The 12,450-nt window shown below is 36.2% G+C and overlaps 1 long non-coding RNA gene across 2 annotated transcripts in view; it reads right to left on the bottom strand.

The window, feature by feature from the left end:
- The window catches only part of LOC148658403 (uncharacterized), an 85,842-nt gene that overhangs the window by 16,655 nt on the left and 56,737 nt on the right, over positions 1-12,450 (bottom strand). For both annotated transcript variants that reach the window (XR_015940066.1, XR_015940067.1), the window contains exons 2-3: positions 6,516-6,587; positions 5,180-5,312 (exon numbers count right to left, since the gene is read on the bottom strand). This is a non-coding gene — a long non-coding RNA (uncharacterized LOC148658403). The remainder of the gene's footprint in view (positions 1-5,179; positions 5,313-6,515; positions 6,588-12,450) is intronic.

Raw genomic sequence — 12,450 nt, forward strand, 5'->3', positions numbered from 1 at the left:
TTTCAGTAACAGGTGGAAAACAACTACCCAGTACATAGTATGTACGTAGTTTAGCTTGTAGAATTTTTGTGCTTTTGCAATTTGCTTATTTTGCATTATGGACGATATTTGCTTTAGATTTATTTTAAAAAGTACACTGGTGTAATTGCAAATTGGATTGCCTTGCTATAAGATGTTTTTATTTAAATCGGAACCAACAAAATACAGAAACACAGTATATTTTGGACTTATCACAGCTGTTTGTTATAGTATTTGACATGTTAGCTTTTGAATGCAGTCATTCACAGTCAAAACATGTGCTTTTGGAAACAATAAATGTTTTTTTTTTCTAGGTGCAAGTGCAGTTAATTAGTGCTGTGCACTTGCAACATTGGTTTTCGCTTTTTATTTTGACAAAAACAGCAGAAAAGGTTTAAGCTTAAAATTTTTTATGTTAACTTAAGCATATGCTTATTTTAGGGGAGAAGTAAGGTCAATACCCCCAAATCAGTACATTTTCAAACATAAATGTATACCGGAATTTTTTCTTTGTGTGTGCCTTTTAAGTTCACTTGAACCTGTAGGTCTGAAAGCACTTACTTGTAGTATTTTTTCTGAAAATGTGTGTCTCCAGTTCATCCTTTAGATGGTATTTTGAAAGAGACACCACTGAAATGTCAGGTTGTTGAAAGTCTTTTGGTAGATCTTTGCTGATTTTTTATTGTGGGCTATATCAAAGTGGTAGGAAGAAAGACAGATTTCTAACTAGATCTCACACTAGTTTGGTTTTAAAACCTTGGGTGTAAACAAAACCTTACATTTTCTTGAATGGAGACCAGGGTGAGTTAGTTATGGCGAATGTTTTTTCTTTTTTTAGCCACTAAACCTACCTTTATTCAACATTTTTAATCTACAGTAATTATATTCACTGCTTAACACTGTGGTGTCTACATACAGTAATTTTGTTCTGCTGTTACCCATCGTAAAGTTTATTTAATCCATTCAGAATGTGCACCCAGGGTATGTTTAAAATTTTTTGTAATACACTTAACTAACCAAATGGAATTGGAGACCTGCAAAATCATGTCATTTAACACAGACACAGTCATTTCATGCTCAGTGATCTGTACTGTATGTATGAGGTGAGTCAAAAAATGACAGGAAACATAAAACCTGATTATAACTGACAAATTCTTCTCAAACGTCAGTTGTGGAATAGTCCATAGCCATAAGGTGAAGGTGAATTTGAAACCATGGCTGTTTAACAATGCAGATTTGTGTTATTAACCATTTTAATCCCAAATAAACAATAGTTTGCACGTCTTAATGAGCATTTGCCCAGATTGTATAGCTCACTCAATTTGGAAGCTGGGGAATCGCTGGTTATTCTCAGATATAAACAGGGGTGTTCTTAAAAAAGTACAGATCATATATGCTAAAAACCTACATTCTTACTATGTAACTGTTCTTGTCCACGAATAAACAAATACATGTTTTGAATAATTTACTAAGAACCTGGAGTCTTGCAGTAGTGATTTTAGCAGTTTAGTATTCATTTTTTTACAGTACAGCCCCTGAATTGCAAGGTCACTTTTTTCTGTTTAAAGAGAGGGTTCCTGCTGAAAATTATATTATTAAAAGAAACTCACAACCAGGAAATGTGAAAACGTGAGAGTCCCCCTGCTCCAGGGCTCTACAGTTACAGTATGTGCTATTTTGTTAGAACATGAGAAACCGTAAAGCATCTTTTGCTTTCACATCACAACAACAGTAATTAAATTAAATATAGTTTTTCCTAAGATTTTAATATATATGCCTGTCCTTCCACCTTTAACACACAAATAATTAGAAATGTGCAGAAAAGGGGAATATTCTTTTGCACACTAACATATGGATATGCAGTTAAAAATGTTTTTTGAGTTTTTATTCACACATAAAACAAAGCGGGGAGAGAATGCGGGAAACAGGGAGAATATCTGAAGAAATAACGCAATTGCCAAGGAAAGGAAATGTTTTCTAAGAGGACTGAAAGATCACAAGCACTTCTCTTTCCTCATTTGGCAACACTGTCCATTATGATACACAATGTACCAAATCATGACACAAATATCATTCTTTAATTACCCTAACCTTCATACTTCAACATCCTCCTGCAATTTAATCCAAGGTCTGTAGAAGATCAGATCATTTTCACAACGAAAGGGCAGACTAAGTCCTGCCAACTCAATTAATCAGTGAATCTGGTCTTGAATTTAAATTAAAAAAGGTTTGGCTACTTGAATAGTTCCGTGATTAACACTCTTCCCACCAGACTTGTCTCTGTGTACCTTGTCAGCTTCTGAGAGACGCAGCACAACTTGTTCCCACAGATCTTATAGTCAACACTGATGTTTAGGAGGAGATAATTATGGGTTTAGGTCTACCAGGTGAGCAGCTGAATGCTAAATATGAGATAGTAACTGGAGACCTAGCAGGGCTATGCAAACCCAAAGAGACTGTGCAATATCAGCAAGGAACAGGAACATGTCACTTACCTGGCTAATAGGATCACATAAATCCTTCCTGTTCTAGCCCCCTGAGAGTCACCCTCCAGTCTTCTCATTCCAGAGCTGCTTAAACATTAAAAAGCTAAATTTTTAAATGCTAGTCAACAATTAAACCCTGCAACTGTGGCAGTACTATTGAATGTTATCACTTTGCAGTGGGAAAATTAACTCATTTAACTTAACACATTTAGGAACCCTACAAAATAAAAAAAAAAGTATTCAAAAGTATACCTTGCAAAAGAATTGAGACCCTTGCACAGTTTTCAAATTTTGTTGCTTTAAAGCTTGTAGTCATTACACTTTCAAGTAGCCATTGATATTTGTTATACTTTGTACATAACCGACTCCACACAAAAATAGATCATATGAAAGAAAAATGGAAATGTCATGATTGCATAATTATCCAAATTCTTTGCTGTAGCAAACCTAAATTATTTTAGTTACATAAAATTACCTTAATGAGCCACGCAATTAGTTGAGTGGCCTCTGTCTGTGTGCAATAATAGTGGTTCTTATGATTTCAGACTAAAAACTTGTGTCTTTATGAGGTTCACGAGGTCAGATCGTGACTTTCAAGCAAACACTTGACCATGAAAAAAGAGCTTTCATAACAAGTCAGGGATAAAGTCACCAAAAACCAAAGACAATTGCAAGATTTGCATACAGGTAGTTGAAACATAAACCAAAAATATAAAAGGGGAAATTCGGAGCTAGTAGAGACTACTTATGAAAAAGACTTGGGTGTTTAAGTTTGACACATTGTTAAAATCTTTCAGACAATGTGGGGAAGTATTAAAAAGGCAAATAAAATAAGAAGGCTCCACGGCCGAAGCGTTGTCTTTCTTTTCTTGTATTTTCAGCATGGAATAAACCTTTACTTGTTCCCTTGTCAGGCTGTATAGTTAAAAGTGCAGAATTCAAATAAAGGAATGTTGTGTAACAATTGTATAATGCCTTATTTAGGCCTCATTAAGGGTATTGTGTACAATTTTGGTCACCACATTAAAAAAAGATATTGCTGTTGTGCAAAAAGTCCATGTAGTCAGCCACGTAGTTGAATCCTATACCTTGGCATCCTTCAGGAAACAGATTGATGAAATCCTTAGGTCAGTAAATTATAGTACTTACTTTACCAAATGGGCTAGATGGGCAAAATAATCTCCTGTCAGTTTTACTCTTTTTTATGTTTACAAATCAGTGCACAAAAATATAAAATTCTCTGCATATTTCCTTGTGAGCACAAACAACCCAATCCTCAAGAAATAGAAGGTGCACTGTACCACCCAGGACACTGCATAGATCAGACTGTCCCTCCAAACCGAGAAGCCTAGAAGGGAGGAAACTACTGAGGGATGTCACTGTGAGGCCAACGACAACCCTGAAAGAGCTACAGAGTAGTGATTGAGATGAGAGAAAATGTCCATGAGACAACAATATCACCAGTGATTACACCAAGCTGGCCTTTCACAGAGAGGCAAACCAATCACTAGTTCCTCACAAAGTTTTCAACAAAGCTTTTAAGTGATACTGCAAACGTGGCAAAAGGCTTTGTGGTTACACAAGGCCAAAATGGATCTTTTTGATGTAATTGCAATGTGTTAAATTGGGTACAAAACTAACACAGCACATTACCCAGTTCTAACCATTCCTACAGTCAAGCATGGTGGTGACAACAACATGCTATGACGATGCTTTCCCTCAGCAGGGACTGAGAGAAAGCAGCCTTAGCTTTCCCAGGAGGGCTCCCATCCAGGTACTGACCAGACTCACACCTGCTTAGCTTCAGTGGGTTGTCACTTTAACCAGGCTTTGCCTCCAGACGCCAGGTATCACGTAGTTACTCTGATGGCAGGAGCACCTTGAATAGTGAAGCAAATAGCTAGGGAATGGGATATAGCAAGGTTTGCTTTTCTAAACCGCTAATCATGTGGTCCGCCTTGACAGAAATATTAATAACGGAAACCACATATGACTAATACATAAGCCTGCATGGACTGATTGTGGGGGAGAACTGTTTCTGGATGGGAAATGAAAAAGCTGTTGGTTTTCACTTGGGTCTCACAAAAGCTCTATGAGGCGCTTTCAGGACAATGTGGTGTGGACACACCTTCTGTTAAGTACAACACCCCTTCAGAAAAACAGAATAAAGCAGACAAACACAACAAGAAAAAAACTTCAATTTCTTCACTTGTTCTTCTTTTTGCAGATCATAAAATTGATTACAGTTACTAAAGATCAATATTTTTGCTTCATTGTCCGCATCAAATGTTTAATTTCTGTGGTACTGATTTACTGATTTTTTCTGTGCAAAGGCCACAACACATAGGACTCTAAACCTTTTTTCATTAGAAATTCAGTATTGACACTATTTTTCATCAAAACCATGAACAATGATATCTGATGCAATGATGTAATAATGCAACCCATCCAGACCACGCAAGAGCTAGGTCAATCTAGGACTTCCAAGAATTGTTTGAAAAATAACTGACCGAAGGTGGACCTCATCTGCCTGTTTACTCAGGCGAATCAGGAGAGTACCACTCTTGTACTGAGAAAAATACTTGGAGAGGAGGTCATCACTTGACTGTACATACTGTACTGTATTATTCTATAAATCAAACAAAACATTAAGAAGGATTTATTTTTTTACATACCTCAATTTCCACCTTTTGATTAATGTCTTCCATTTTCCATGAGATTTTACTTATAATGTCCAACTTTCATTTCTATCTCTTTGTCCACATGGCGATCTCTGGTTGTCTGATTTACTGTAAGGCAAAGCATCACCTGTAAGACATGTATCAGGCATTAAATTCCGTTATTAAGATTGTTCAATGGATATATCTTTGTCTTGAAGTGTGTCTCTAGAACATTTAAGATTTAGGCATTTTAGACAGTGAGAAAAGGAAGTACTGTTCAGTGCTTGGTAATATCACAACAGTGCTACACATCTGGGAACTTACAGTATGATGTTTCTATTGGAAAGAAAAATCAGAAGGCATATAATGTAATCACATATATATCTAATAACAATTAAATATATTGTAATACCAACATATACAATTTCATACACTCCAAAGGCTATTTTGTATGCTGTAAATTACGCAATTAACTCATGCTCTTCAGAGCATATGTCGTAAGAATGCAAGTGTTAACCACCTCCTCTCCCTTATCTCTACAGAAATTAAACTGTGCTCTCATTTTAAAATGAGATACTCATATTTAATAAACAACAATTGAAATGTGATTTATAGATTTATTTTTATAACACATGCGAAAGAGTTTGGTGCATTAGTCATACCCATTCACACCTCAGCATGAGAGACAACTGAAGTGAGGAACTGAAAGATGATGAATGAATTAGAAAATCAACTGACATGAACATTATCTACCTGAACATTTATGAGTGCAATTTCTGGCTGTCAAATAGCCTCATAAGCTGTTTACCTGATGGCCCAACAAGAATATATACAAAGCTAACAGTGTCTAACAGTGATATGTTGTAAATTACAATAATGCTGGTTCCAAAAAAATTCGGGGATTGTGGTCAAAAGTGACATTAGATGCCTTTTCACTCCATATTGCTGTACTTGAAAATGAAGCAGCAATTCAAAACTTTCACACTTTATGCAGAAGGCAAAAAAGGCAAACTTTTAAGTTCTGAGGTCTCTATCTCTCCATAAAAACTCGAAAACATCCTTTAACATGGAGAATTCAAAGGACAGGACAACAGAATAAATTACAGATAGCTCTAATCAATCACCCACTAAGCCAACTAACTGTGACTAGCCCTAATCATCATGATTGTGTATAGTAGAGGATTCTAGGAAATGATGTTTCTAATATATGGCAGCAATACACAGTACATGCCAGATAAAACATGTTCCAAATGTCATTTTCATTGCATTTTCTTACTTGTTTCCTCTTTTCAAGTTTAAGTTTGAATTAGTTTATTGTTTGTTGACCTGAAATGGGAGTTTAACACATTACCTTGTTCTCATTAATAAAGAAGTCTTGCTGAGGTCAGACCAGTGCAACTGGATGTAATGTGAGGTGCAGTACCTGTAAAAATAACATTTTCTGTTCAGGACAATGTTATATCACACTACTGCTAAAAGCTGGCCTAGCCTCTAGGAGAAAATTCTGCTACATTATTTTATGTAATAACTTAATGACAAAAAATAAGTCTTCTCAAGACTTAAATGTGCTTCATCATCCCTTTAGGTGATCAAATATGATTGCTACTGCTTCAATTTAAGTAATTACATCCAGAATAATTAGAAAATGTGCTGCACCTGAGCTTCTAGGTATACAGTACTGTACTTAAAAACCCTAAACACAGGTCCAGCATCAGTGGCAGAGAGAACAAAAGTGCAATTTGTTACAACTAAACATATTATTTTTTAGTAATGCAAACTGATTTATAATACTCATTTGAAATTTAGTTACATTTCCTGAATGGTCTACAAGTAGTCTTTGCTAATGTTCCCTGATCTTACTGGTATAGATTACTAAATGGCTTTCCTCTTCTTGAACTGTTTAGTTGCCCTGAGAAAACTCAGTTGAGGTTTTCCGGATGTCTGCTTTCTAGCACCATAAATGACCAGCAAAAATGAAACTAAGATAAGGTAACAATTAGATTGTTTCCCACTAGAACTAGCATGGAAAATATGCTACATATGGAGATATGTTTAAATTATGCAAACAGTTTCAAAGATCAAATGAAAGATTTTGAATAAATATCAGTGAATGATGCCACCTGTAGCTGAAGGCTATACACATGAATAAAATACAAAAATCAATTGCAATAGGAGAAAAGTGTCTGTAGGAACAGAAGATACAATTTATTCCAGAACAGAATCCAAGTAATAACAAAGCAACATCTCCAAGCCTTTGTCTTTGACTTTAGTCAGGGTATACCAAGCAGAATTTATTCTGGCACTATCAATTTTAAAGCATTGACCAGTAGTTGGAGAGAAGATTTCAAAATTAAAATAAAACAGCTGGAAAATTAAAGAGAATAGCTACAGAACACATATATTCTTTGACTGTAGATGTAAAGGTATTTGAAGACAAAGAAAGGGAAGAAGGACAAGGAACAACAAACTTGAGACTGTTTCCACAGATATTTGATTAACTTTATTAATGTTAATAAACTGTGCCATCTGGACTTCAGGTTCAGATTTTTACATTGGCCTAATATAATTTCAACATTGTGAGGTGCATCACAGAATTTTCACATTTTTCCTGCTTTTAATTTTCGTTTCATATGGTTTCCTATTGTTTTTGCACGCTATCAGGATGCCTTACAACACTGAACTTGAAAATACCATAACTTAATTGATGTTTCTTTGGAATGTTTACTATGATAACCCACAATTTACTCCTGATCCAATAAAGTATATTCAAGGTATGTTACAAACCATCACAAATTTACAGTAAATCCACAGTAAAAGTAAAAACAAAAACTACAATAAACTTCTTAAGGTTGAATTTACTTTACCTAATTATTTCCTACCTGATATAATGGTTCTATTTATTGTAAAATGAATGAGTTATATAATCTTTTATATATATACAGTATAGTAATATTATCAGCTGTTCACTCTTCTTTAAAGAACACTGCAGCTCTGATTAGGCATATCCTTGAAATTCATTTTTTATTTATAATCTGTTTCAAATAGATAATTTAATTAGTCAGTGTGCTGTACAAAATAGCTTTGTGGGAAATATTTTCACTGTTGGTTATGTGCATTGCAGTACCTGAAGAAGAAGATCATTGGGGTCAGATTTGTGTAACTGTTATAAAAGTGAAATATGCAAAAAATGAATATTGAATATGTTTTCTAAGTCTGTTGTCATTTGTTCAAAAACCAAATGCCAAACAAAAGGCAAAAACGGGATATTTAACTTGAATCAGTCTAAATTAGCTGCTAACAACATATAATTATGCACCCAAGATGATTGAAGCAGTATTTGCTTCTAAAGGGCATTGCTTTCTTTCAGTAGATTTACAGAACGTGATGTAATTTGCCCATTTGTTGTGCACTGCGTGACTCTGATCTATATTCTCAAGTTATTCTGAGCTTCACCATTTAAGGCCAAAAGAAACCTCCTATTTGCATGTGTTCTCTTATTAGTAATTTTTATACCAACAAAACCTATTTCTTCTGAACTGAACCTTGTTTGCCAGCAATGTACTTGCTGTAGGTTTATTCCATGCTGAAAAGAGAAGAAAGAAAACAACGTTTCAACCGTGGAGCCTTCTTCAGGTGTCACAGACACAGGCTTCACGGATGAAACGTTGTGTTTTCTTTCTTCTCTTTTCAGCATGGAATAAACCTATTACTTGTTCCTTTGCAGCCTACGCATGCTGACGCAGCTACCTACTTGATGTAGTTGCTGTTTATTCAGAAAAGAGAAGGATGAAATCTGAGGAGAACAATGTCATGACCATCCATCCATTTGCTAACCACTTCTTCCAATTCAGGGTCATGGGGTACACCCTGGCCAGGACACCTGTCCATTGCAGGGCAGATACAAACACACTCACAGCAGGGCCAATTAACCGACCAGTATGTCTTTGAAATGTAGAAAGAAACCAAAGCACCTGAAAGAAACCCACACAAACAGTGGGAGAACATACAAACTCCTTGAAAAATAGCACTCCAGTCCAGAAGTGAACCCAGGGCCCCAGCGTTGAGAAGCAGCAATGCTAACCACTGTGCTACCTTATAAAGAGAACCATTGGAGTTCATTTAGGATGGGCAACATTTAAAATATAGTGATTCTATTGACAACTGTTGATCTTGAAAGCAATACAGAGTAAACCTGTCAAAACTCCAAATAATATATAAACAATCACAGGTAAATTTATAGCTTCCAAATTATGTATCTACACTACTTATGACGTCCCATTGAGTGCCTCTGTTATGTACATATCATTATGTAAACCTGGCTGTTTTAGAATATTTTATAAGGAACCTAAGGTGCTTAAACACTGTAGGATATGTCATGAACAAGGGCACCTATGGCTAGTACCATTAAACTTCTGACCAGTGCACATTATGGTCTCTTGCCTTTGCCACTTTATTCAAGAAATTATGTCTCAAATACATTGCCAATAATTCTTAACACCACTTCCCGTACGAAAATGCATAGATGATGCATTTCATTTCATATTCTACAAGTAGACAAGCTACATACACAAAGGAAATTGGGCCACACACATGAAATGCGTAGATTGGTCACGTCACGTGCAATCAACCAGTGCAATTCCAGCTCCCTGTAACCACATTGTTGTTGTTTTTAATGAAGCAAGACCACCATTTAAAGACAGCTGAGGGAGCACTCTGCGGTCTGTTTGTTACCTCAGCATCTTTTACTAGTTCATGCCCTTATTAATGAGAGTATTAGTTTACCCTCATTCCTCACTGCGAAAAGGCCGCTTGTTTTCTAACACAAGTGACACGTGCTGGATATCTGAACCTTGTGTTACACCTCTGCTCCTTAATATTAACCGTCAGGGATTCGCGGTCATGGCCTATTGTAAGAGACACATAATACTACCAGCTGGTGAAAAACAAGCGTGCGCTTGACTGTCCAAATGCTTCCTTTCTTTTCTGGGAGGGTTTTGTTTTGCTTGTTTCTCCGTACTGTTCCAATCAGGTCCAGCTGTCCCTCTCCAATATGGAAAAAGAAACTTTTGAATAGTGAACAGTATTACGAAATCTGGTTTTTAACAGGAGGATTTCCCTAATGTACCCCATCAAAACAAAACAAAGCCATTACATGGGATGAGCGTAAATAAAGCTGTTGTCAAGTATGTGCGTGCATTCAAAATATTCATATTTCAAATTTGTATTTCCACTGAATAATTTCAAATATATAGATTTACAGTATGATGTAATTTCTCTGAGGCCTCAAGAGATGTGAGATTTTTTCAGCTAAGTAATTACACACCAACTAAGAAACAGCAAATTCAGCTAGAACAAAAACTAACAGATAGAGTACAGCCTTCTAGCAACTGTGTATGAGATACTTACATAGTTTACTTCATGGTTAACTAAACTTATTTTTAATGGTTGAAAACAAACAATGGCATTCTAATTGGTGTGGGCACTGTATCATTAAAAGTGAGAGTTTTTGTTATTTATTATTTGTATTAATTATTTTACTATTTGCTACTTAAATTGTTCAAACAAATGTACTATAAAACAATTCATGAATATTTGTTAACACACTGACTAGATGAATAAAAAGAATATTGAATAAGTATGAATATTAAAGAATATTTCTGGTCATGTTATGTTTAAGAAAGATATTGCTGTTCTGGAATTTGTCCTGTGATGAACCACCAGATACATCTCTGGGCTTAAAAGAACATCCTACAGATGCAGATCAGGGCAGAAGTGAATCCTTCGTTCATATCACCACAAGCTTCCAGGTGTCCAAGAAGTCACAGAGGCTGGTGCTTCGACCGAAACCGAAAGAATACTGGTTGACTTTTCCACAGCCCTCTGGTGATGCTGAGCTTTGAGAACACGAATCAGCTGGTGGCGTCACACAACTCAAGTTCACGAAGTCTGCATCTTACAGTTTTTCTTTTCTCATGAGCTGCTTCCCCTTTGTCTTGCTGCTGCTGCTAAACTCCCTGGACTAACAACCCTGTCATTCCAACAGCTTCGTACATTGATCTGTCATATGAAAAAGACATCCTCTTCCCTCCTCTCTAAATGAAGCAGAAGTGTCCAAAGTGACAGCGATGCATCAGCTGTAACTGCTATCAAAGTGATTTTGTATTATCATTTCCTAGTTCTTGAAATCTAAGATGAGATTCTGCATTTGCAAACCTAGTTTATACTGATTAGATTATCAGGGGAGACTCATCTCCCATCTTTATCTTCTTACTCATACTGTATGCGGGTTGTAGTGGTTAGAAGACAGTTGAAAACAGAGAGGGTGGAAGTGGGGAAGAAATACTTTAAAAAATAGGAAAAAACTTCATTGCAGCAAGCTTATTATCTGGCTCAACAAGTAAGGCTGCCCATTCAGATTACAGGCTGGGTCTTACAGTCAGGGATTTGTGGTTTGAAACTGGAATAGGTCATTAGTTAGCTTTCGCTGGGATTCCCCATGAAGTGACACACATTTGGCCAAGTACAGCTGAGGTTTTGAGTATTTGAGTCAGCCAGGACATCCTCAGCTTGCAGCACAATAGGGACCCCTACAGCTTGACACTCATCTTGCAATATCTTCACTGAGAGCTGCACCAGTTCTCCAGAGAAGGCTTAGCTGAGCTGTTGGTGTTGTATTTCCCACTGTGAAAAAGAAGTGGATGGATAGGGGACTGTCTCTTGTCTTCATGTATGTTCAATGAATATATGTTGACAATGAACTGAGTTGGCAATGAAGAAGGTTAGTTGGCCTGTTCTCTCTCTTTAGGTCTACTTCAAATATACTTATTTCACAACATGAAGGTTACTTTTTAACTCTGATTGTGTTTCTAAACCATGAGGTACGATAACGGAAAATGGAGAATTGAAATAGAACAAATACACAAAGTCATAAACCATAGTGTAAAGTCTGCATGACTAAATACTGTATGTCATACCTAGCCTTTCTGACATGTCCCTGAATACTTTGCTGTGCAACACAAGCCTCAGAATTGCTGTTTTGGAAGGACTACAGAGATTTTGCCATAATGTCCATGACATATTCCATAACAATAAATGAAAAAACAAAATACGCACAAATGTCAGCAGTACAAGTCTGTAACCAAAGGAGAGGGAAGTCTACAGATGAGAGGAAATGCCAAGCTCTAACCGTCTGCTTTCTTATAATTACAGTACAGAATCCATATTTAACCGAGCAAGCGCATTTGCAAGTTTCATTTCAGCTTTATTGTGGCACATAAAATGTCTAT

The sequence above is a fragment of the Lepisosteus platostomus genome, chromosome 7 (genome assembly GCF_059453375.1).
Source record: "Lepisosteus platostomus isolate fLepPlt1 chromosome 7, fLepPlt1.hap1, whole genome shotgun sequence".
Lineage (NCBI taxonomy): Eukaryota > Metazoa > Chordata > Actinopteri > Semionotiformes > Lepisosteidae > Lepisosteus > Lepisosteus platostomus.